Source organism: Rutilus rutilus (genome assembly GCF_951802725.1).
Source record: "Rutilus rutilus genome assembly, chromosome: 11".
Taxonomy (NCBI): domain Eukaryota; kingdom Metazoa; phylum Chordata; class Actinopteri; order Cypriniformes; family Leuciscidae; genus Rutilus; species Rutilus rutilus.
In genome coordinates, this window is record NC_140216.1 from 2,889,502 (window position 1) to 2,917,459 (window position 27,958).

Consider the following 27,958-nt stretch of genomic DNA (forward strand, 5'->3'; position numbering starts at 1 on the left):
TACGTATTTATGGCTTTGGATGATCTTTACCGTTCTCCACTGGTGCTTATGCTCCTAAACCAATCCTTCTTAGCGAGGCGAAGTGTGGAATGGCTAAAATTATCCTTTGTCGGATAGAATTCCTCATGGAGCATTAAAACGCTGATAATTTGACGCTGAGGGTATGAGCCTTAATGACTGGCTTTTGATGTGCTAGACTTTAATTTTGACAGGCTGTTTTTTCCTGAACGAGTTGAGACTGGCTGTGGCCTGCAGCAAGCGTGGCTCTCCTTCTCACTTCATGTCTGGTTTGACAACCATAGGGACCACCTGCTTAACCACTAAATCCCTGATCAATCCCACACCACTTTGAGCAGGACTGCCGAAATCGGAGCTGACACCCGCACCCTTCTTAAACGCAGTGCTCTTGCCACGGACTGCTTATGCACTGACTTGATTGGTTTAGAGAATATGTCTCTAACTGCACAATTTAAGCCCGTGAGGTCCCTGTCATGTCTGACCAAAAAAATAAAAATAAAAATGGACAAGCCTATGATTTTTTTCGTTGACCTAACATTGGGGATTCACCAATCTGATGAAGATTACATTATTTTAGTATTATTTACATACTATTAAAGTTTTTATTAATGCTTTGAATTAGCTTAAATTTTTATATTTTCATTTTGTGTGGATTTTTTTTTAATTTTTTTTATGTATTTCTAAATTGTTTTTAAGTTTTGTTTCAGTTAGAAATGTCAGTACTTCAGCTGATTAAACTGATTTCAGTTAGTTGCAAATGCAACATTTGTCATTTTTCTTTAGTTTAACAAAAATGCTTTGGTTTTGATAGTCCACTTTAGACATTCTACTTACTGCAAGTAACGTTGCAACTACATGTCAACTAATTCTCATTAATTTGCAACTACATGTCAACTAACTCATTCATTTGTAACTACATGTCAACTAACTCATTCATTTGTAACTACATGTCAACTAATTCCCATTATTTTGCAACTACATGTCAACTAATTCTCATTAATTTGCAACTACATGTCAACTAACTCATTAATTTGTAACTGCATGTCAACTAACTCTCATTAATTTGCAACTACATGTCAACTAACTCTCATTAATTTGCAACTACATGTCAACTAACTCATTAATTTGCAACTGCATGTCAACTAACTAATTCATTTGTAACTACATGTCAACAAACTCATTCATTTGTAACTACATGTCAACTAATTCTCATTAGTTTGCAACTACATGTCAACTAACTCTCATTAACTTGCAAATAAATGTCAACTAGCACTCATTGGGCGCAATCTTACACCCGGCGCAATGCAGCGCCAAGCGCAACAAGTGTTTTTTGCTAGTTTCAGTCCGACCTAGTTTTCATTTTCACGTCCTGGCCACGTTGTTTAAATAGCACATTTTTTTGTGCCCATTTGTGCGCCCATGGGCGTGCTGGTCTGAAAATGAGGTGTGTTCTGGCGTGTTGCTATTTTGAGGCAACAGAAATAGACTGCGCCATTGACCGACTGAAACCTGGTCTAAAGTCAATGGCGCAATATATATATTTTTTGTTATTTAATGAGCGCGTCAGTAATGTGCGCCTATAGGCGGGTCCACAACGCGCGTCCACTCTGCTTATTACACACACAGGGACGCACAGTAGCACACAAACATGCCAAATATTTAAAATAAAAGGATTACAATGTAAAAGATTATTATTGTGTACATAAAGATATGATGGAATCCGGCTTGGTCTGCTTGCACACTTTTACCTCTCGCACGAGCAGATCCGTTTGCGCTCTGGAGACGCGTTCGGTCTTTCCATTATCAAATTCCGTCATGTAATTAGCGAATATGCCATGGCACGAGCGCAACTGGCATTTAAAGGAAATGGGAGATGAGACTCTGATTGGTTTAACGCACGTAAATCCCAAAACACACCCATTACTCATTAAGAGAATAGGGACAACCATTTTAGACCATGCGCCGGGAGCACCGACCATTTTCCCCGTAGTTAAACTAGCAAAAGTGGATTCGGACACGCCCTAAGTGAACTTGCGCCCTACGCTTTAGACCATGCGCTTAGATCGTTAAAATAGGGCCCTTTAACTTGAAACTACATGTCAACTAAGTCTCATTAGAGTGTTTGTAGATTGTTATGGTTAGGGTTAGTAGAATAAGTTGAAATACTTGCAAAGTAACTTATAGTTAGACTATTGAAATAAAGTGTTATCAATGCCTTTAATAGTTTTAGTAAATGATTACACTAATACAGAGAAACTTAGAGTCTATCATGGTTATGGCGCATTCTTGACAGATAATAAAAGATGTACAGTGGATACAGGGGGCTTGTGGGTAAAGGGGATTTGGCTCTTAGACTCCTGGTGTGATGGAAGTCTATTTAATCTGTAGCTGTGTTTCTGCAGAGTGGGCGCTGCCGTTGGCACATTTTCTAGACCCTTGACACCTCCATATGCTAATGATATCTCAATGTCTTTCCCTTATGTGCTTCCATGGCTGTCTTTAGCGCCGATTATCTGATTAATGCAGTGTAATTTACTGTATTTAATGTTTTGCCACAGTATTGTTCAAAATTGTGGGGTCAGAAAGATGTTTAAAAAGAAATGTATACTTTTATTCAAAGATGCATTAAATTCCTTAAAAGTGACAGAAGACATTTGCAGTATTACAAACGATTTGTTCTATGAACTTTCTATTCATGTTCTATTCATGTTTCATGTATTATGTTTTTTTTATTACTGACCATATTGGAATATCTGAGACTGGAGCCCTGACAGAACAGGGAGGTGAATATGTGCATCAGAAGAGAGCTCACACAGGGGTTCAGAAGTACAGCTTATATCCAGGGAATACCAGCTTCCATGGTTTGAAGTTCTCCAGTGCAGATTCAGCCATTGCCCAGATGCTGGTACCAACTTTATCGAGTGTCTCAGCATCTCACTTACACATACGCAAAAATGGGGGGGACAGGACGTGTTGAAACTTGCGGTTGTGGTAAAGGGTGTGACATTTCCCAAACACTCAAAGCACACTGGTCCAGCCGACCAATCAGAGCACAGTGTGCTTTTTAAAAGAGAGACAGGAACTAAACAGATCGTTACAGACAGACTGGGAAGAGAGGAGCTGCGACAATGGAGAATATGAGGAAAATAATGTGTTTGTTTTTTTTTAATTCAAACATGAAAACCTATTCTAGTGGAGCCCGAAAACAAAATCAAGACTTCGAAAAACTTTGTAAGAATAATTTTATGCATGATTTACACAAATTCTTCTCTGCCTCCTGTCTCCCATTTGTTTAGTCAAACGGGTAGTCCTGCCACCAATTTCAAACTATAATTTGAGCCATAAGCTATGAGCCATGAGCTATCTATTTATCTATCTATCCATCCATCCATCCATCTATCCATCTATCCATCTATCTATCTATCTATCTATATGTCTGTCAGTCCGTCCATATATATTATATTATGCATTATATATATAATGCATTATATTATATTATATTTTTATACAATGAATATATAGTGTTTATACAATGGACAGACAGACGGACAGATATATAGATGTATATTCAATATATAATGTTTGCTTCTAGCTGTCTCTGCTTAATTGCAGTCTCATTAACTGGCATGATCTTACAGACCTCTTAAAACCTCAGTGCCATATGCCACAGACATTCACTGCCTTTGGTGTTTTCCTTCACATCAGTGCATATATGATATACATTCATCATGATCTAAAGAGTGAAGTGAGAATTACTCCCACTATCTGTTTTTGCTCCCACTGCCATGTTTAGCGGATGTGATTACAGTTTAATACTAATTGAAGTTTTACTGCATCCTCTTGCCCTGATAACTTAATTTCACCAAAGACACGCCACAAAGAGCTGCTTAGAGATTAGACATAAAACCTCAGACTTTAGCTACTGACTGTAAATACCTAATTTCAGTGTTAAAGGTGACATATTATTCCCTTTTTTAAAGTCTTGATTTTGTTTCTGGGCTCTATTAGAACAGGTTTTCTTGCTTGAATGTTCAAAAAACACCTTATTTTTCCACATATTCTCCATTGTTGCAGCTCCTCTCTTCCCAGTCTGTCAGTAACGCTCTGTTTAGTTCCTGTCTCTATGAAGCCCCTCCTTCTGAAACGCACACTGTGCTCTGATTGGTCAGCTGGATCAGTGTGTTGTGATTGGTCAAGTTTGTGCTTTGCAACTTTACAGACCGTTGTCATGCTCAAACAGCAACATTGCACACTAAAGAATTCGCAAACTGTGAAAAAGCATAATAGTTCATCTTTAAAGGAATTGCTATATGAATCAAATCAAAATTTGTATTAACACCCTAGAAAATATTTTTTTGACTTTGAGCATACAGTATGCAGTGGGAACTTTAATGTGAATATCGTTTTAGTTCTGCTTGGACAGAGCTTTTGAATTATTCACTGTCTACCTGAAACCCCTCTCGAAAGGAAAGGAAAAGAGCCACGACTCTTATTTGATCTATTTTTAAATAAGACTTCGATGACAGACAGACATTCATATTAAGGAATGTTAATATTAGACACACAAAGTAGACTGACAGTTCTTTGATCGCTTCTCTGAGGTAATCTTCACAAAGAGCGCATCTCCCGGATGAACGTAACTTGTGCTCTTTCTCTCACTCCACAAAGTCTTTTAGGCATTGAGATGTACAAATTCCGGTTGTTTTTCCCCCCTGTCGCACTGTCTCATCTTGGACACCGGCCTCATTCGAGGGGTAGAACAATGCTGATGTAAGCTCTAGTCCTCTTAGATCCTAAATTGAAGTGGATGTCTAGGAAATGTCACCCTATTTCAAGGCTTAATGCCAAATGAGCTCACCATTTGATAACTTGTGGTATGATTCAGCTAAAAGAGCAGGGAGGACATCTTACTGCTTACAGTTTGGAAGAAATTACCAGTAAAGAGCAAAAAACGCTTTATCCGTAGAGTACAAACTCATTACTAGAACTGGAAATTGCTTGTTAATAAATGCTTGATACATGCGTTACATTTGTTTCAAACCAATAATATGACGTTTGCTATACTTTTCATTCATATTACATAGTGATATAATTCAGTTTGGCACTGGTGAGCAGGAAATGTTACTGTCCTTTATATAACAGTTCTTAGGGGACATTCACCCGTAATGGGTTTATGCATTTAAAATGTGAAATGCAGATATGTTTATTAAGTGAAACTTCCTTTGAATTGCGTGCCGCCTTTTTTGTAATGGCATGCCATCCACAAGACCCAAGAGCAAAGATGCTTCTTTTAGCAGATGTTTGCATAATCATAAAGAACGTACTATGCACTTACTCTAGTATGCCCTATAGGAGACTCTAGTGTATGAATTATTTAACACCGTGTCCTAACCAGACGCGATAAGATAACATTCCAGCGACAAATAATTTGTCTGTCCACACTAGATGCGACGCGACTACACAAGATGCGTCAAATTAATCAAATCCCACAGCCAATCAGAACAGCGTGTGGGCGGAGTCTCGGGGCAAGTGCACATCACCAGAGAGTAATCTTGACGGCACTCGCAAGAAAATGGATGGTAAGCTACATAATCAAATTCACAAATATTACACCATTTAAACATTATTAAAAATACATAAGCTACTGAGTTTCTAAAACAATCTTTGTCAAAGAATACACTTTTTGTTCACAGTTTGAACGTTCTTGTTTCCATTTGTTTAATTTCAAGATCTGAGGTGAATTATCCATTGTTGCTTTTACAGCTACAAAGCTGGAGCACTACATGATATTCAAAGTCACATAACACGCTTTTAACATTAAATAAAGCACATAATAGTACCTGAGATTATCATTGCCAGTGTTTGTTGTTCCAGCGCGACGTCGAAGAAAAATAGAAACCGTCGCGTCGCTATTCTAAAATAGAATCGTCGCGTGTCGCCGTCGCGGCTGGTTAGGACAAAAACTCTGATTAACATGGAAAAGATACCTTTTATTGCGCGTCGCGTTGCGTGTAGGTAGGACACGGTGTAAGGTTGAGTGCATGAAGTGTCCAATGTTCAACACTCCGGACTTTGAGCATACAGTTTGCAGTGGGAACTTTAAATGTGAATATCGTTATAGTTTTGCATCATCCGGCTATTTAAAGTGCACTTTTTCTTTTGAGAAATTTGTTTAAAATCAATATCACGCTCACAATAATGCTGTTTTCAACATTGTAGTATGGCACCCTTGTGAAAGGAAAACAGTCTCAAACTGGATCTTTCCTAAAACATTTTGAATCTACTAAGCGGAAGCAGTCACTCCGGCATTCCCGTATAGCTATCATGTTTTGACAAACTGTACAAAACATTCCTGCCCTTTACAAAGCAAATGATTTTAACCTTGTCTGTTGAACTGTGTTAAATTAAAAGACAACCAAGCCCTTAATGCTAGATTCTATCTAATGGAGCCTTTGTGCTCCTATCCATTGAATGATAGTTTGGTACAGCAATGTTCTGACACTTTAATGCCCGGCTTGCCTGGGCTGTCTACTCCAGAAACGTTCACCTGTCAGAGTCTCACCTGCCCACTTTACTCAGCATGTGAAGCTCTTGAAAGGTTATTCACAAGTTTTATTAATGCCTTTGCTCCTGCTTGCTTGGTTTTCAGCACAGACAAGAGTTTCTGTTTAGTTCTGAAGGTCAGATGCTATCGGAAACTGTTACGGGTTGATTATGGGTATAGTTTGTTGCTCGTTGTTTTTCACGTGCGTGCACTTTGCAATTTGATCCTTAATTCGACACAATGAGGAATTTTATGTGCTTGCTTCATGTGTAATGTGTAATTTCAGATGGCAACTCTCAGACATAATTCAGTGCACCCGACCATTGTTCTTATGAATCCAGAATTAAATATTTATTAAACTCTGTCTTTAGAGATTTAAAAATTGCATACAATATTAAAATGCACAAATATGTGTTTTGTGCTGCAGGCTAAAAGTAATTCTACAACATTTTTGTTCTTTTCTTTATTTGCTCTACAAATGAGTCTTTAAATAAAATATGTCTTGAAAACAAATTGATAGCATGATTAGCTCGGTTCATTGTATATATTATTCATGATAACGCGCATGCATAGGTAAAATGCATTAAAATATGAAGCAAATCTATGGAAGGCATTGTATAATTGATGAAGCTCACTTTGAATTAAAGTAATAAAGAATAAATGAGTAAACACATATAATGATATCCAATCTGGCCAATAAGACAACATTGCGCTGCTCTTAAAGAACGATCTTAGGCTCAGTTTAAGTCGCTTTCCTTTTTTGGAAAGGGAGTATGATTTTTTTGGATGTTGCATTCAAACGAACCCTTTTCTCATAAGTGACTTTTTATGTTTAAAATAAGACAATCACAGATGTTGACAAGCCATCCGCCTTGATCGTCCCTTTACCCCAAGGGGCAGTTAATATGCTGTGCCTAATCCTATCCACAGAAACAACAAGCACAGTGATGAATATTTACTGAGCTCAATGGTGCTTATCTCCTGTTTGGCATGGAGGACAAAGAATTACAGATCCTGTTTATAGAACTACATTTACATTCTTTCACCACGCTCATGCATAATTAAAGCAATATATTGAGAGATGTCAGATATATAGGCCGTCCCCATAGACAGCATTCATGTAGTCTTCTGTATTTAAAGAGAGAGGAGAAATCCTACGCTTTTCAATCTCTAGCTCGTTCAACATCCAAATGCACAACACATGCATCAAACACTTGTTTTCGAGGTGATTGAGAAATTAACTATTCATTATTTGAGTTATGTTATTTAACAAAATGCTCTCATGATCTCCATCTTAATGGTTGAATGATTAATTGAGTTCAGCATCATTATTGGCTCTTTCGATATAATTGCATTGCAGCTTTGAGAGCCATTTTGTTTCCAAGATCAGTTAATGAATAAAGCTGAAAAATGAATCTCAGATATCATACATCAAATAGGACACGGGAGAGGATACAGTATATTAACATTTATCTTGTTCAAACTTTTTAACTAAAGCTTTCTCACACCATCTGAATGGATTAAAAATGCGTGGTTATTTCTCTTTCTAGTCGCACTTTGAGACACCATCATCATCATTATAAAAACCTTGTCAGACAAAGGTGGAAAACTGATGAACTTTCAGCTATATCTGTTCATTTGGGGCTTTGACTGTTCACCATTCATGCATAATGATAACACTCGAAGCTTTACTGAGACAAAAGACATCCACAACTCATTCACTCTTTTATTTATTATTCCTGAGGAATTCCACCTCATCAATTTTTGTGGTGAATACCATACATGGCTGCCATCCCTAAATGTCCATGTTCAGGATTCATTTGACTCCTCTCTTTTAATTGTCATTTTGTCATTCAGCAAGGATGAGAGTCCTGGAATTCAATGCATGAACCGAGCCAATTCAGCTTACCATTCATCTTTTTTATCCTGTGCCATTACCGGTTTGGGGAATCACTCTCCGCACTTGGTTTCATAACACCATTGCTATAGTAGATCATAAAAGTGAAGTATGTCATTTTTAAACACTTGAAATGTTAATATGGTTCCTATTCTAGTTTAAAGTCGGCATGAAACGGAAGTTGTGCTAGTCTTTTCTTTCCTTTCCTTCAGTGAAATGGCTTTTCAAACAAGAAAAAATTTAGGGCGGGACTTGATTTTGTCCATGGGGAATTGATTGGATGGTTGTGGTTTTCTATTGGTCGATCTCATGTGAGTGACAGGTTGCCTCGCCCTGGCGTCAGTAAACACGTCATGAGAGAAGAGATGTCGCTGCAAGAATACTGGGAAGATATTTTGATTCAACTTTAAGAAACACATTTAGGTTATTTTGTCTGAGAAATATAACACTAGTGTTTTCAAAGCATTGCTCTGTTTCCGACCAGCCTGACATAGCAACTGCAGCTATCAATTTAGAGGCGGGGCATCAGTTTGTTGTCAAATGTGATGGGGAGAGTGTTTCACTTCAGCACAGTCAGAATTAACTTATTTCTAACTATTAAAGGTGTTTAGGTGTTGTTGTCTTTTTTTCTCAAGCCTCAACTTAACTTACAGATAATTATAAGTATAACTATATAACATATTTAGGTTGATTTGCCGAAACGTGTAAATATTGTGTTGCTATTGAAAATTGTTGCTCTGATTGTTTGAGTATCCTGTCCAGTCCGACATAGCAACAGTGGCTCAGCCAATGGTGTAAGTTTTGGGGCGGTACTAGCTGTTTACAATGACCAATGGCAGATGGGGGGAGGGTTTAGGAAACTAGCGTGATGATACTAGCGGCACAGCAAGTAAAATGAAAATCTATGTAACAATTAATCTGAATGTACTGCATAGCGTTTCAGTTTAAATGCAGATTGTGATATTTTGAGGTATTGTTTTTCATGACTATTTTGAGAAAGGTGAGACAGAAGGTTGAGTTTAGTCCTCATTTAATAGTGGTAGCATTGTGATAGACACAAGTCGATACTGAAGCGTACCCTGTTTTTGCATGTCAACTTGTCACCGAGACATGCTAAAGTGTCACAACATGTCAGAAAACAAAATGACTCTTTAATGACAAGCTTCCTGAATTGACGGAATAGCCTAGTTTCTGCTCAGTATTTAGATATTTGAGACTCTTGTTTGATCGTAGTTGAGTTACCCTTACTGTCTGAAAGTTTGATGTCAGCTTACAGAGTTATTTGAATGATGTGAAGTCAATGTATTGTCATAAAGACATTAGTCATGTAAAACCGAAAAGTTAAGCTCATGTAAGAACAACTTGGTAGTATTTATGTAAGTCACACGATATCTGAGAGAATTCTGCTTTAAACCCAGTGGTTTGGTGAATATATAGGTTTCAAATTTTAAAACTGGCTTGATATCAGGGATGGAAACAAAATCAGAATTGGCTTCTTCAGTTCATAAAGTAGATTTTGAATTGGCCAAGCCAGTCAGACAAGAAAAGAATCATATTAGTCTAACACAGCTTCTGTATTCAATTTCCATAGCCGGCTTCATGATATTTCAAAGACTTTGAGATAAATTAAAGTACGCTGGGTATTCATGTATTTTTCCACCCTGATCTGTAAAATGAAAGGTAATTTTCAAGCCACTGAAGCTAAGCAGGGCTGAGCCTGGTTAGTACCTGGATGGGAGACTCCTGGGAAAACCAGGTTGCTGCTGGAAGAGGTGTTAGTGAGGCCAGCAGGGGGTGCTCACCATGTGGTCTGTGTGGGTCCCAAGACCCCAGTGTAGTGACGGGGACACTACTGTCAAAGAGCACCGTCCTTCGGATGAGACGTTAAACCGAGGTCCTGACTCTCTGTGGTCATTAAAAATCCCATGGCATTTCTCGTAAAGAGTAGGGGTGTAACCCCGGTGTCCTGGCCACATTCCACCCATTGGCCCTTACCAATCATGGCCTCCTAATAATCCCCTTCCATTGAATTGGCTCTATCACTCTCTCTCCTCTCCACCTATAGCTGGTGTGTGGTGAGCGCACTGGCGCCGTTGTACTGTGGCTGCCGTCGCATCATCCAAGTGGATGCTACACACTGGTGGTGGTTGAGGAGAGATTCCCTGATATGATTGTAAAGCGCTTTGGGTGTACAGTAGTACATATGAAAGCGCTATATAAATGCCTCATTCTATTCTATTCTATTCTATTTATTAAAATTATGGTAGCACTTTAAAAAAGGTTATGTCTATTATATACAGAAATGTATATAAGCCATTAAAATTGTTAAAGCAATTGTTAGCATTCAGTATTGTTGGTCAAAGTTAATTTTACATACAATCTTAAACATTTAAAGTTGTATAAAGTAACATTAATTAATTTTAAACATGCATCAGCAATGGACAGTATTTATAACTGAACATTAGATTGTTAAATAGATTAATATATAAATGAAACAAACGTTGTATACACATTTAGTTCTAGTTGTTTTATTTTGCTAATTAGAGTTTAAGAGGCATTCTCAATTCAATTCTGAATGGTGATAAAAAACATGCTCATGAAAGCCTATAGTATTATAAAAGAACAAAAAATTTAGCCTTTGGGCCTTTTGCTTTTTGATACTGTTTCTGATTTCAAGGGCATGAGAGTCATGGAAATAACATTTCATGCCACAACACATCAAAAGGAAATCTGGCACCAGGAAACATAAGCACATCAACCCAGTGAAACACGGAGCACTAATAAGGCACTGATGTAAATGAGGGTTTTGTAAAATGATCGATCTGGCAGCTCAGAGAGCAATAGCAGGTGCCCAGCCTGTGCCTGAGGCTTCTCCCCCTCCCTTTCTTTCCTTCCTTGCTGCATCTTTCTTATTCTGTAGTTGTAGTTTGGGGGGTTTGATTCTGCTCAAGGGTCCTCCTGTAGAACCTGTATGATATCACATCAAACCCATCAGCCGGTTATCACATCGAGATATTGACACTTGAATGTGGGAACCATCTGAAATTAAAGGTCTCGCCGGCAAATTAACACATTTCGAGGAAAATACGGACAAAAAAAACACACGCTTTTTCTAGAGTTCCACATTGTGCTTTGACAGTAATTGCCTCGTGGCATGTCAAGCTTTTTTTCTTTTACTGTTTGACAGTTTATTTGAGCGGCCATCAGACTCTGGGCATGTCAGCCACGGCAAGTGTGATTTTGGTAGAGCAGAAATGGTTGAGTAAGAGAAGAGATAGGAAATGTAAGGAGGAAAGACGTAATGAAAGTAAGAGCCGGAGAGGCATGTTCCCCGATCTGAGGCCTGTGATGGCTGTGACAGCTGTGTGAGAAGTAATAATAGCAGTGGAGAGCGACAGTCAACAGAGCCCAGGGGTTTCTAAGAGCGGTTTCATGAAAATATATATATATATATATATATATATATATATATATATATATATATATATATAAACAACAACAACTCTGATTTTTATAGTGTTATTTCAAGTTTTTAGGACCTCCTCATGTTGAAGTATAGCCCATACAATATCACTTTTTCTTTTCAGTAAATGCAGCCAATCCTTCAAAATGGCTATTTTCGAGAAAGAAAAAGCAGTGTTTGTTAAATGTGCTTTTTTAAATGAATGGTAAACTGTATGATGAAGCTTGGCAGCACGTTAGGCGGATGGATTATTCATAGTTATCACGTGATGTCACACCCAACTTGGAGGGCGCAACAACCTCTTATTGCCTGGCAGTCATATATTTTAAAGTTTGTGCAAAGTGCTAATTTAGTAGACAATATACACCTTATTACAGGGTAACTCTCGCCAAAATGCAACCCAGGGTCTTTTTGTTAATCTACCCGAGGCAAACTTTCGTTTAAAAGCATAATTAGAATGGAAACGCCACTTTTAAGTTTGACCGTATTTTCGTTTTCGGTCAAATTGCCTTTTGAATGGGAGTGAATGGGGCACTTCTATGATAGTATCAAAAATCGCTATTTTTAAAACACTAAGAAGGCTCGACACAACATGAAACTTTGCTGGAAGTATCACCAGGGGCTCTACACATGAACTCGAGCGTTGAGAACATTGTTTGTGTACACAGAGTTTACTAAAAAGAACGATTTTGAACAACTCACTGTGTTTCCGTCCGCCGGCATTTTGACTGTCAAAAATAGTTGATCTCCGAATGCGAATGAACTGACTCTGAATTTTAGTATTGCTTCTTATATGAGCATCCTTTTTCAAATACAAGCTCAATATTGATTTTCACTAACGACAAAACAACAAATTATCCGTGAATTTATATTGAACTAAGCTTTAGGAGCTTTACTCTCCTCCCTGTTACGTTGCATTCGGAGATCGACTATTTTTGACTGTCAAAACGCCGGCGGACACAGCAACAGTGAGTTGTTCAAAATCTTTCTTTTCAGTAAACTCTGTGTACACAAACAATGTTCTCAATGTTGGAGTTCATGTTCATGTCCCTGGTGACACTTCCAGCAAAGTTTCATGTTGTGTCGAGCCTTCTTAGTGTTTTAAAAATAGCGATTTCTGATGCTATCATAGAAGTGCCCCATTCACTCCCATTCACAAGGCAATTTGACCGAAAACGAAAATACGGTCAAACTTAAAAGTGGCGTTTCCATTCTAATTATGCTTTTTACACGAAAGTTTGCCTCGGGTAGATTAACAAAAAGACCCTGGGTTGCATTTTGGCAAGAGTTACTCTTTAATGATGCATATACAGGCAAGCAGATGAACCCAGAATATAACGCATCTTGCAGTTTCTCATTAGGTGTTTTCCTTATAAAAGCATGTTGCGCTCATCTTGTCGCTTGTGTATCATCAGTGAGGTGTATACTGAATTTGATCTTTAATATCACTGTTTTAGCACTTTAAGGCACTTTAAAATGTTAAGCATTTTCAAATCTCCCACTGGTTTTAGTGAGTGAAATACTGCAGCAGGAGATGTATATGGATCACAAGTGCCCAAAACTTGCATTGCATTCACATATTTTTGTTTTTCTTCTTTTGAGATGTAAGATTGACAGACCTGTGCTGCAGTTCTATTTACAGTACAGTCACATGACTGAAAACTATGGATACATTCGTAAAAATAAAGGGGGTTTTCATAGTCATGCCATAGAAGAACCTTTTTGGTGCCTCAAATAACTTTTCATTGAACAGTTCTTAAAAGCTAGATAACTTTTTTCCACTATGAATAACCTTTTGTGCTATGAAAGATTCAATGGATGTTAAAGGTTCTTCATGAAAACACAGATGCCAATGAATAACCTTTATTTTTAGAGTGTAGTTTGCCAAAACTTGGCTTTTTGTTATCTAGTATTGGTTCCACCTACACCTCACCTCTGCACAAACATTCATCACCGAACATGTGGTTTCCCAGGAGTGATTGACACATGCCTACACTTTGGCCTGCCAGCCAATAGGAAACAATGAGCTTCACCCCAAAAGTGACAGGAGGCAACAGCTTGCTTATTCTTCATGAGGGCGAGCTGGAGAATGTCGACAGCTGGAGGACGTCTCTAAGCCAAAGAAGACAAAGAAGAAGAGAAATGCCTCTGCGCTAGAGGACGAACATGCTGGATATAGACAGAAATGGAAAGGGATTGTAAAGAGTCAGATACAGCACAGCGTTTAAATGCATTGAGTAATATTTAGTCTCAGACCTCACGGACCGTTGGTCGAACGTCTGATGCATATGGCAAATAACATTGGAAACACTTCAAGAGTTTCAAAGTTGTCATCTGATTGGTTGAGTTCTACAGGATTTCCAGAAGACGTGTGTTGCGCTCTTTAACGGTGCCAACCCCCCTTATGGAAAAATAAATCTGTTGTGTTTACAACAGTGACACTAGCTATGTTTTCATCCAAAGTTGTGAATTCACCGCATGTGCAAAATTAGAATATCGCATAAAACATCAGCAAATAAAGCACCGTTTCCATCCAGTCAGTTGAAGAGAACAAAATAGTCACTTTCTGATAAACTGGCGATAAATATTACTTAGAAAAATGAAAGTTGATGAAGTAGGTGAAGCCACTAGATATCGTAGCGATATATCATTTCAAGAAACGGCTGAAGACGCCTCTTTTTCGGCAGCACTTGATCCAGTAATACTAACACTTTCTCTTCTATTCTATTTATAAAAAAATAAAAAATAAATGTACATGTACTGCATTAGATTAAACTGAGAAGGGTCATAGCACTTGCATATTGTTGTCCTACTGTTAGTTTAACTGCTTCTATTGTTCTCATTTGTAAGTCGCTTTGGATAAAAGTGTCTGCTAAATGAATAAATGTAAAATGTAGTAATGTTGGTGTATATCAAATATCACTCCTCAGAGCGCGCATGTGAAAAGCAATAAACGCGGTCATGTTAAATTGCTTTCTGTTTGGGAACGCAGTCGTGTAAGACAGTTCTGGGAGGTTATTATACTGAACCACTTTGACGACAGACTTTGTTCAGGCATTTAAAAATGACCAAAACAGATTTCAGATGCTGTGCAAAGATCAGTCCGCTGGTTGGTCCAGTTATGCCGTCCCATTGCAAAGTCACGTTTTTTTTTTTTTTTTATGAGCATCGAGGAATTTATTCAGTATATGTGTTTCCATCATAGTTTATGCGCATGTTTTTTTTATCGGATAAAAAATTATTAGATTCAAATCGCTATATACCAAAATGTTTATAAAATAGGTGGATGAATACATAGCTAATGTGCACTTATCAGGATAAACTAAATGCTGGATTTTCAAAAGTTTGTGACGTTTAAGTTCTCTGTGTTTTACACACCAGTCTGTTATTGTAGGGGACATCTACTTTACATATTCATGTCCCTGAACAGAACGAACTGTGAGCTTGAGCTGCCAGTGTGGAGATGAAATGGCTGAGACTAGTAGCACAACATTTTATAGCAGAATTAGTCTATACCAAACCATCAGATATTTGGACTGAAGAAAAGTCCCAAAATGTTGGCCTGTCGTTCTTGTCTGTGTTGTTCTAAAACGGTGCATTCAGAAAGTCACAGGAGTGGTTTTCCTCAAACCAGGGTTACCTTGAAACACAACAAGATCCATATTGCATCTAAAGCAGAAGCACATCTCCTTTTTACAATTAAATTTGCATCTATGTACGGTTTACAGAACTAGACCGAGTGATCCCTAGCTACTGATTTACTGAAAATACAGCTAATTGGATGCATGCTGTAGGGTAATGACAGATGCTACTCCAGTGAGCCGCAAGCTTTCTCTACCTCACGCACGTGCATAAGCTGGAATAAATTATTTCACAGACAGGCTGAATAGTCACGAGCACAGTTCCAGTGATAAAATAACCACTCAAACATTTAGCTTTCAAATGCACTGGATCTTTATAGTATGTTAGACAGGATAAAAAAAAAAAAAAAAAAAAAAATTTCCTTTATATAATTTTAGATTTATTTTCAAGTAGGTAGTTTGAGATGAGATAAATACAATAAATGAAAAGTCTCCCCATAAATGTCACTTTGTGGGGAAATTGCAGAACAATTTTTGCAAAAGCTCCTCACACATTTAAATGGTATCACATTTTTGTTTTGACATGATTATCATAAAAATCTGCCTTTCACTTAAGTGCAGTTTTCTTTCTTTTTTTAAGTTTGTGATTAAACAGCACTTTGGAGAGAAGTGTTATAATTCACAATCACTCCCTCGCAGGAGAGACTCGCTTTAGCACAGTATGTTGAAAATGGCTGATTACACATCTGAAAGCATTAATTACCACAATCTCTCTCTCTCTCTCTCTCTCTCTCTCTCTCTCTCTCTCTCTCTCTCGCGTGCGTGCGTGTGTGTGCGTGTGCGTGCATATGTGCATGCACGCTTGTGTGTGTGCGCGCATGCATTTTGGAAATGTATCCCAAAGTAAGACTGGAGTATGATGCTGGAAATTCAGCTTTGATCACAGGAATAAATTACATTTGACAATTTATTGAAATAGAAAACAGTTATTTTAAATTGTAATGATATTTTAAAATATAACAGTTTTTACTGTATTTTTGATCATATAATTTCAAAATGCAAATTTTCACAAACATGAAAAATCTTACTGAACCCAAATATTTTAATGGTAATATATTATCTTAGCAACTATTATTGCTAAGAATAAACAATTGTATTATTATATAATGTTTTTTAGTATATAACATTTTTGTCTAACTAGGATATCCCAAATGTCCCCAAAGAAAGGTATTGTTTTATTTGTCTCACTTATGGGGACATATTTGACCATAAAGTACAGCTAAGGAAACTCGTACACAAACACACACCTTTGCATCACACCCTCATCAAGAGCTCCGGTTATCTCTAACTTATCTTCACCATTAATCTAATGCATATTTGGACTGATACACAAGCTGTGATGACTACTGGCACAAACAAAGATTGGAGTTTGATAAATCTCATAAAAGTCTCAAATTAGTTTTACAAGGTTGCATTCCGGCATTCACCAAGGAAGCAAAGTCTCAATACAAACAAAGAGTCGCAGGTGGAACGAGAGGAAATGAGAGAGGAGGAGAACAATCTGAAAGCCAATAACAAGCTTTACATTTGTCAATACCCTCACATCAAGGGCACTCAAATAACAGGATTATCAAGCAGCGGTACAGAATCAACAGCATGCATATGTAATTTGCACTGATTCATAGAGCTTGGAGAAGGCTGAGAGGCTGAAGGTGACTCTCCATGGCAGTGGGAGCAAGACTGGCCTGAGAGAGAGTCCTTCAGTAGAGAGAGGTTCGTTTGTGGACACATTTAAAGCGATGCACTTCACTGGCAATGATTCATTTGATTCACCTTAATTGACTTCCACTTGTTCTCTCCGGTCAGTGAGTGAGCGGCCCCTTGCAGTACAACGAGGCACAAAAATGCTTATATATAGGCTATATATATATATATATATATATACAGGGCCTGAAGTTAACTTTTTTGACCACCAGCCACAGTAACTTTTTACCAGCCAGTTTTTTTTTTTTTTTTTTTTGCCTCATAAAGGTGAAAAATAGAAATCACACAAACATTTTTCTTTAACTTGTAAGAATACATTTAAGTGCTGTCAAGTTATTAACAAAATCATTTTAAGTAATAACAACTCTTAGACTATATTTTTTTAAAATCTTTTTATTCATTGATTTGCTGTGTCACAGACATAATCATATATACTGACTGCTGCTAATCTGGCACGCACATACACACACACACACACACACACACACACACACACACACACCGTGCTAACTCAACAGATATAGACCTAAGTTACCCCAGCTCATATGTAACCAAATCACATAGGCTACTGTGTTGATGGCTGATTTATTCAGTAGACAGTTCCTGGCAACTGTTAATTACAGCCTTCAGGAACCGTTAAGCAGAACTAAATTAATATTAATATTACTGATAAAGTTACCGGGTACCGGACATTTTCTCACTGGTTCCCAACTCCCAACATACATTTGCACACACATCTGTGTAACTGTCATTGTACCATAACCAACGTCAGATTTGCTTTATCTATTCTCATTCCATCTCACCAACAGTTTAATACTTAACGTTACTCGCACATCCAAACGTAGAAGGGCCTCATCTTCTTTCCGATCGCGCGAACGTTCCGAAACAGGAGTCCCATCTTCTCAAACTGCGCTGCTTTCATCGACGTCAGTGCCTTGACCGCCTCGTTACATCAGTAATGAAACAAACGAAACGAAACGAACGAAACGAAATTACAAACGAAATGGCGGACTTAAAAAAAAAAAAAACAGACGCAAAAAAACAACAACTAATGAATCACTCAATTCTCATTGGCTACCTGCCAATGTGGCAGGTAGATTGACAGTTTTACCCGCCAATTGCAAAATTCACCCGCATTTGACGCGTGGTCGGGTGTTAATTTCAGGCCCTGTATATATATATGGTGTGGTTACACGTGGTCTGCGGTTGTGAGGCCGGTTGGATGTACTGCCAAATTCTCTGAAACGCCTTTGGAGATGGCTTATGGTAGAGAAATGAACATTCAATTCACGGGCAACAGCTCTGGTGGACATTCCTGCAGTCAGCATGCCAATTGCACACTCCCTCAAAATTTGTGACATCTTTGGCATTGTGCTGTGTGATAAAACTGCACATTTTAGAGTGGCCTTTTATTGTGGCCAGCCTAAGGCACACCTGTGCAATAATCATGCTGTCTAATCAGCATCTTGATGTGCCACACCTGTGAGGAGGATGGATTATCTCGGCAAAGGAGAAGTGCTCACTAACACAGATTTAGACAGATTTGTGAACAATATTTGAGAGAAATAGGCCTTTTGTGTACATAGAAAAAATCTTAGATCTTTGAGTTCACCTCATGAAAAATGGGGGTAGCGATATGAAAAATATATATGTGTGTGTGTGTGTGTGTGTGTGTGTGTGTGTGTTTAATGTTTTTGTCTTATGCCCATCAAGCCTGCATTTCTTTTATCAAAAAAAGTATTATTATGAAATATTATTACAATTTGAAATAATGGGGTTTTATTTTAATATACTTTAAAATATAATTTTAATTATGTGATGCAAAGCTGAATTTTCATCACCTATTACTCCAGTTTTCAATGTCACATGATCCTTCAGAAATCATTCTAATATGTTGATTTATTATCAGTGTTGGAAACAGTTGTGCTGCTTAATATATTTTATTTAATAACCAGTTTTTTCTCAGGTTGTTATATGTGGTTCATATCTTTAGCTTTTAGCTTTTATCACTTTCAGAATAGGAGAAATCCTTTCCCATCCCAAGTAGTTGGCCAAATGTTCATTATTCCAATGGCTTGCAGCCTTGTGCTTTGCATTCTTGCTTGTGTGATTGCTTAAGTATAATCTCACGTTTGTAGCCATTGTGTGTGTGTTTGTGTGTGTGCGAGTGGCTGAAGACTAACAAGCAGTGATCTAATGGGGTCAAAGAAGCCTTGTGTCAAACTCAAGGTCCTGTGTGTGGAACATCCACTTGCAACTATCTATCATGTGTCTTTCGGGGAATGAGAATTCTTGGCTGCCCCCGTTTCCTTGTGCCTCATTACCCTCCAAGTCAACCTTTCAATGGTCCGACCTGCATCTGCCGATATCTCAGCCAATGTGTGGGATCAATGCGGGATGAATGGCTGGTTGGGCATCATTAGGTTATGAAACCATATTTGTGGGATTTTCCAGTAAGTAGTTTCAAGGAATGACACTTACACTCTTCAAAATAAAGGTTCTATTATTTATGGAAGCTTGTTTCCACCACAGAATAAAAAATAAAAAAGGTAATTGTGAATTTATTATACAATTCAGATTTTTATTTTTTTCAATTGTGCGTTTATATCTCGCAATTCTGACTTTTTATCTCAGAATTGCGTGATATAAACTCGCTATTGCATGTTATAAAGTCAGAATTGTCTGAAGTGATGTCGACGTCCAGGTTAGTGGTAGCATAAGCCGTCAGGCAAGTGTTATTTAAATAAACTCCTGATGTACTTACAAACTTTCCAATGCCTTGTTTTATGAGTACAGAACCTATTTGTACTACTGTAGAAGTTTGGTACCATTCCGGGCATTATTAGTGGGGTAATTTACGAGATACAGCCTTGGGTCCATTAGCGCCTGCACTAAACCATTCGGCTGATATCTCTAAATAAGCTCTAACTTTTATAATGTTCGACCAAGGGAAAAAAGGCTTCTGGGGGGTGTTTGGCTCGAGGTCATGGTGCAAAGGACCCTAGGTTGAAATTACTCCGAACCATCCCTTTAATAATGGGGCAATCCAGACACGTAATTCAATGTACAGGCAACAGGTCAAAACACAGGAAGGCAGTCCAAACAAACAAAACACACAAGGTTGGGAACAAGGCAAACATGTAATCCAAAGGCAGGCAGAGAGTCCAAAAACCGAATATGCCCAGAGAAATGCTCAGAAATGGAGCGCAACTTCGCAGGGAATCAATGAGTGTGCATGTGCTGTGTCCCAATTCGCCTACTTATACTACGCCCTAAAAGTATGTACTCTTTTTGTGAAGAAACAGTACATACTTTTGAGTGTGTAGCAAAAGAGTAGGCAAGCTTTGGGACATCCTACTTCGTCATCTTAACGGACAGATCTGTCGCGTGCATCCTGTCACCGTAAACTGCCCTGTCAATCATCTCGTCACAGTTAAAATCCTCCATTCAGTCTATTTTAATTTCCTACCGTTTCGGAGAGAAATGTAGTCGCACGTTCATCTGCCAGTCGTGGGTCTTTCATGCCGAGACTCTCCTCATGTGTTTGCAATTTGAATATAATGATGCATTTAAAAGTTAATGGCTAAACGTATCTTTATAAAAGTTCACAATGCTGCTGCAGATGCAATATAATGTAGACAACAATGAATAAATATAGAAGCTGATAATAAATCACTCAAACCCCTTTATCTAAACCTCTCTTGATAACCACCAGACTCGCGGTCTCGCGGACTCCAAACTCCATGACTATAGTTTTTTTTTTTTTTTTTTTTTTTATACTCGTGTTTGTAGTTCTAACCAAATCTTTGTCCAATGCGCGATGGGTTGTGGGCAATAATAGCCATTAGAGTGCGCATCGATCTGCAATTCGGATTCTGACCGGAAATAGTAGACCATCCGGGTCTCTTTGGAACACTCATTTCAACATACTACAATTTGGGTTGTACTAATTCTATTTTCGAATACTATTTAGGACGGATAGTATGCGAATTGGGACGCACCGATGGTTTAAATAGGCAAGGTAATGAGACACAGGTGGATGCAATCAGGGATGATGAGTCCGGGCAGTGAGTTATGGGAAATGTAGTTTATGAGGGAATGACAATAGTCTGATGTGGAGTGCCCTCTGGTGGCTGTCAGGAGCGCTCCAGCTGGTGACCGTTACAATAACACTCAATTGGAAGATGTAATTGGAAACAATAGGAAGACTTTTTTGTCTCAGAATTGTGTGATATAAACTCACTATTCGCTAACTCGCAATTGTGAGATAAAAATTCGCAATTATCTTTTAAAATGTTTTATTCTGTGGCGGAAACAAGTTTCTATAATTATTCTATTAAGAACCTTTAGTATCCATGGAATCTTTCATTGCACAAAAGGTTCTTTATTGTGGAAAAAAAGTTGATGTTGAAACTGATTCATGAGCAGAGAAAGATTTTCTATATTTTTTCTTTTTATTGTCATCAAAAATGTATATTGAATTGCTGCAACTCTTTTCAGAGATTCATTCGACTCGGTTTGCGGAAATGAGGAACATTATTTGACTAAAAACCATTGAATCTGCAGTCATAATGAGCGAATGTGGCCAGTTAGCTGTTAAATGGGCCGTGATGGATTACCCAATCAATTTAGTTTCCATTCTTAGATGGCTGTGGCTTAGTATTGGGAAATAGACTTATAATGTGGTCCCCAACTGGATGACAATGACATTAGATACTCAGTCCATCGCTATAGACATCAAAAGCCACCATATAATTTTATAGACTGACCTTAACAGCAACAGGCAATTTAATAGCCGGCCATTTTGAAATAGGCCTACTTCACTTTCAAACACTGAGCTGCGGTTTAGAATTGTTTTATTATCAGAATCCAAGCTGTATTATTATTTAAATATATTTTTTTTCCAAATATGTCATTCCTTCACTGCTCTGTGAGAGAATAATGAACAGACTAAATGCAAAGCTTCCAGAAAGGGTTCTTTTAACATTGGCTTCTCTCCACAGTCCAGGAGGCACCGGTGAATCGTTGCTGTATCGTTTAATTACTTGAGTGCTGGCTGGATCACATTCCTGTCAGACAGGGCTAAGCTTGTAATTAAGTCTGCTAATTAACAGCTGTTGTAGCAGGATCAGGATTTCCAGTGTTTTAGGATTGAAGAAGGGTTAAAGTTTTCCAGCATTGAATCACGGTTACTTCCTGGTTAGGAAAAACGAATAAAGTGAGGGATCTGCTTTAAGGAATAGTTCACCTAGAAATTATGTTGATTTACACGCAGTCATATTTCGTTTCTTTTTTTTTTTTTTTACTTGTCAGACTTACTTTCTTCTGTGAAATGCAAAAAGAATTGTAAACTGGTTGCTCTTTTCAATGCAGTGTTGAATGTGGAATTGCAAAGGATGCTAAAGAATCATACGTGATTCACTTTTGGCCTTTATTCAAAGTCTTCTGAAGTCGTATGATGTTTGAGGAACTTTGTTTGAGGAACAAACTTGAAATTTAAGGCATTATTAATGAAGGATTTTTCCCTCTACTGAGATGTTAACCACTGTGACCAGACTCAGTGAACTGAATTAATCGTTTAGACAGATTTTATGAACTAGATCATTTACATAATTCATTTAGCAGATATTTTTATCCAAACGTTTGATTTCACATCAATTTTGACATTTGGCCCTGCCATGTTCATGAGATATCCGTTTCATGAATAAATCTTTCTTTTGAGTTGAATCTTTGTAATGAATCAGTTGATTCAGTTCCCAAAACTGGTCTGAATGATTCGTTCAGATCACGGCAGTGCAAGGACAGATGTCTTAAATTTTGCTCTGTTTCTCTAACAGAGTCTTGGGGAAAATAGCACACAACTCATATGGACCACTCTTATGACACTTCTACATGTTTTGAAACCTTTTTGAAGACAGATAAACTTTCTCTCAAAATCGTTCAAAACTGTTTATGCATCAGCAAATCAAGCCAGTGACTAAACGATCAACTTCACGTCGTTTCTCTTAGTAGGATGAAAATAATCTTATTTAAACTGTGATTAAAATATATACAGAAAGTGATCAAAGAACAATCCCTTTCCAATCGCCAAAGCTGTCAATCACACAGTGCGAGTTTATCTGGACACTTGCCAAAACTCGTTATGAAATCAATGACACTCTTACAGTGCACAACGAAGCTCTTACTGTACTTACCTCATGTTTGCATTGGTGAAATCATTAGTGAGAGTGCAGAAACTGCGTTGCAATGATAAGATCGTCATTCACGTGATCAACAGACTATCATCTGCTCAATGCTCATCACTGCAACCTTTTATGTGATGGGAATAGATATAAATACAATTCACAACTCACAATTCGTTAATCTCGATAGCTGTAATAGTAAAAACGTATAATAGCTTTAATAGTAAAAGTTTTCGAGAGAGTTCCACATGTAATGCTAGCTATTTCATATGCAAGCATGTCAGCCAATCACAGCAGTGGGCGTTTACACTGAAGTCTCACAGCAGCCAATCACAGCAGAGGGCGTTTACACTGAAGTCTCACAGCAGCCAAACACAGCAGAGGGCGTTTACACTGAAGTCTCACAGCAGCCAATCACAGCAGTGGGCGTTTACACTGAAGTCTCACAGCAGCCAATCACAGCAGTGGCCGTTTACACTGAAGTCTCACAGCAGCCAATCACAGCAGAGGGCGTTTACACTGAAGTCTCACAGCAGCCAATCACAGCAGAGGGCATTTACACTGAAGTCTCACAGCAGACACGCCCCTTCAAATCAGAGGCTAAAATCAGGCTAGGAAAAATGCCTTTTATTTCTAAATTATTGAAATTTTTTATCTAAAAAACATACTAACATTATAAGGGCACCCCAGGAAACATTATAAAATAATAAAAATAATCCATGCCATGGGACCTTTAAAAATGTCTAGAATTGGGAGGGTACCAATGATTAATCAGATAGTATGCTGTCCAGATGTGTGTAGGACACCTTTGAGCTAAAAGACCTTCCTCCCTGAGAGTAAATGTGCGCAACAGTGTGAGCTCTAATTGCTCTGAATGCTTAGCTCAGTCACACATTAAGTGTAGTGAATTAATAGAGGCCTGAGTCTGTGTGGGTGTAAGAGCCGAGATGATGAGTGACAGCCTCTTCCTCCGAAGCGCCACTACTCGCAGAACACGCCTGAGGATTATGCTTAAATTGATCATAAGATTATAGTTTTACACTAGCATGCGCTGTTGATTAGCACAAGGCCATTTCAGCAGCTTCTCGACGGCGTGATTGAAGTGCCGATGATCTTTTTGCAAATCCGGCGACTGGCCCGAAACCCACAGCTGCTCTGCTGAGCTCAGTCATTTCTCTATTTAGGAATTATTCTGCGATGATGAGTCAGCGGTTTCCTCTGACACGGCACAGCAGAAGCTGATCTCCAGAATATATTTTTTGCTAATTTGGTTTTCACATTTATCCAGAGACAAACTGCACATTTTGACCCCAGTCGTTTTGCTTACAAAAACCCAGAAGGCTTCTCTAAATTCAGGCTAGAGAATAGATACGGGCTGCATTTGTAACCAGCGTGAGCACATAATCAGTGTTATTGAATACAACTACAATGTACACAATGAGAGAAGCAAAGCTGAGAAAAAAAACACTATTCAGTGTCAACCAGGGGCTCACCACCATGGTAAAAAAGTTTCAACATTTGAATGTGACCTTCATATAACAAAAAGTAAGAAAGTTGAAATATGTTAGTTATGATTCACTCCCACACAGTATATGTGCTGGTGCCCGAGTGGGCTCTGATATCATAACACTTGATGGTTTCGTGATATCTCGGGCTTTGTTTTGACATGGCCTGTTGTTGCGATCTGAGTCCACATCCTCCAGAAGAGCAGTGATGAATCAAACAGCTCGAGAGCAGATGATTTATCCGGGGAAGACCCTGTGATATCAATGCCCTCAGAAGCTTCTCTCTGTTACGCTGATTGTGATTTGAATGGACATTCATTGTTGCTTGTGTCATACAGTATAGGGCCACGGGACACAGTTGATTTAACCAGGAAAGGCTAACTGACCAAGTGTGTGTGTGTGCGTGTCACATTTTGTGCGTCAATCTAAAAAGTTTAAATAGGGGACGGTCATCATTGAATTATTTAAAGTCCCATTGAAGTGCATTGAAACGTGCTGCATTTTTCAATGTGTTGACGTCATTTCCACTGAAACAGGAAGACGGGGCGGGGCATATCGTGCAGCTCCTCCCCTTTTTTTGAAATAGCCAATAACATTTCGTTTATATCACAGCTCGGCCAGAGCCGTTGAGCTCTGCGAAGCCAGATTCGACAGCTTATGACAGCCACAGTCTAATAGATTCCTCTTTTGATTTAATATGAACTTGTTACTAAAGCAAAACAGTCAACATAATCATGCTGAGGGAGTGTAGTTTGAAAAGCAGCATGGCACCGGTGTAATCTCTTCTACTCGTCAGTGCTGTTTCTAATGCTGCGTTTATCCGTTTTTCTTTCCATATCACTTTAAAGTATAGCATTATGTGTAGAATTCAAATGCGTCTGATACGTTTTGTGATCTGCACCGACTGTGCCGGTTCGCGTGACATTAACGTTAAACCAGACTTCTTTCGCCTCAATGGAAAGCGTGTTTACGCCGTCTGAATCATCGTTCCCTGTCACTAGTGCACGATATGCCATTCATCTTATAGAAAATGGTAATAGTGTGAACAAGTGACTGATTTCAGCGTCTATTTATAATGTAGGGGGCGGGGTTTCAGATTATAGAGAGCATTTGATTGGACAGGAAATCTGATGAGAAGTTGAAGTGCAGAGTGATGTCATCAAAATCATTGATCCATATTGGCTGAAGGGAGAGACTAAGTTTTGAAAGCTTATATCTTCTAAATGCAAATTTTGAGATTGTTTTGGAGCACACTAGCTTATAGATAACAGTAAGACTAACATATTCATAATAAAGGCCAAAAAAACTTCAACTTTGATTTCATGGGGACTTTTTGTTTATACAATTATTCATACGGTATATGTTCCGAATATACGTTTTTTGCCCAGTGCTTGCCCTTCGACTATCATATTCATATCCCCTGGACCAGATAGGTAATGCGTAATAAACACCTGTGTTTTTTTTTTTTTGTCATGGCATCATCTGTCACTGTACATAAAAAGAATCAGTCATTTGTGAAATCAACTGGAAATGAGAACTACAGGTTATTTTTATGGTATACCATGAAGTGTTTATTTTTAAGTGTGATTGTTGGTACAATTTTACCAGTATTTACCATAATTTCAATATAAAAATGTAAATATGAAAAATATTATTTTTCATATTTTCTTTATAAAAGACAATATTTGGTCATAAAATAGCCTAAAATTAAATGGTTAGTTTATTTCACTATTTTTTAAATAATCAAATATGTATATACGTTTTTTTAGGTGGTCTTCATAAAACGGGTAAAAACATTTTAAATTTGTTAATGTAAATAATAAACAACCCTCGGAATATAAAAGTGCCTGAAGTTTATGAAACAAATGGCACAGGGTTATTGTAGTTAACAGAAACTAAAACTATGGGGAAAAAAAATAATTCTGTTAATTAAAATATCAATAATAGCCAAAAATCTTAAACTAAATTAAAATTGGAAAATTTTCTTGGCAATAAATTGAAATAAGTTGAAGCACTAAAATTACTAACTGGAAATAAATAATGACTAGAACTAAACTAATTCTAAAAGAAGAAAATAATAAAATAATAATAATGACAATAAAATGACAAAAGCACATAACCAAATTACTGATAATTAGATTAAAATGAACATGAAAACTAAAAATAAAAGCTAATTCAAAATATTAATAAAACTATAATTCAATAAATATATTAAGTGAATATATTAAACTAATTAGAGTTTTAAAAAGTGTTTTAAAAGCTTATTTTCAAAAATTCCACAGAGCCAAAAAGTGCATAAAGTTTCAGAAACACCCAAATACAGAAAAAAAGAAAGTGTGTTATCAGGTACACAGATTCAAATTGAGATGCCTTCATATTCCCAAAGCTCTACACGGGTACCATTTATTATTACATCGTGGTCATTTCAAAGTCTCCTCTCAGCAGTCGAGATCAAAAAGTTGAAATGGGTTTGTGCCTCCTGGGTGCTCCAAAGCATGAAAATGTGTTTGTATGCCTACATTTGTTGAGGTTGTCAGGACTGACATTTCAAAAATCTCCTCAGAGACTGTACACGGAGGGACCCACACACTCCTGCAGACGAGAACTCACCTGAATTCACCAACGTTTTCTCATTTCTCTGCAGATATCTTTCAGTGCATTGGCTTCATTTCTTTTGCGCTCCCACAAACATACTTACTACATTTACAGCGGCGGCTCGTTTATCATGTCACTCACCCTCAGGAAAAAGCGTCAACACAAATATGAATATTTTTGAAAACGAAATTTGACAGTATGACCACAGAAGGCTCTGGAGGACAGCGGAGATGTCAGTGTGGATGCTGTAAAATGGATTGATTTGAGGGTGAGAAGCCCCTAATGCAGCACAGATGTGATCTCAGAACTGTGAATGACCAGATGAGACTGTTTGTCAGTGTTTGCGGTGGCCAGCGGCGCTCACACAAACTAATTGTTTGGGGGGGGGACAGAGCATTTAAAATCTTAT

General features: G+C 37.9%; 1 protein-coding gene across 1 annotated transcript in view; it reads left to right on the plus strand.

Moving 5' to 3' along the window:
• Positions 1 to 27,958, plus strand: part of csmd3b (CUB and Sushi multiple domains 3b) — a gene marked incomplete at its 5' end in the record, with an annotated part of 443,617 nt that overhangs the window by 140,776 nt on the left and 274,883 nt on the right. The window lies entirely within an intron of this gene.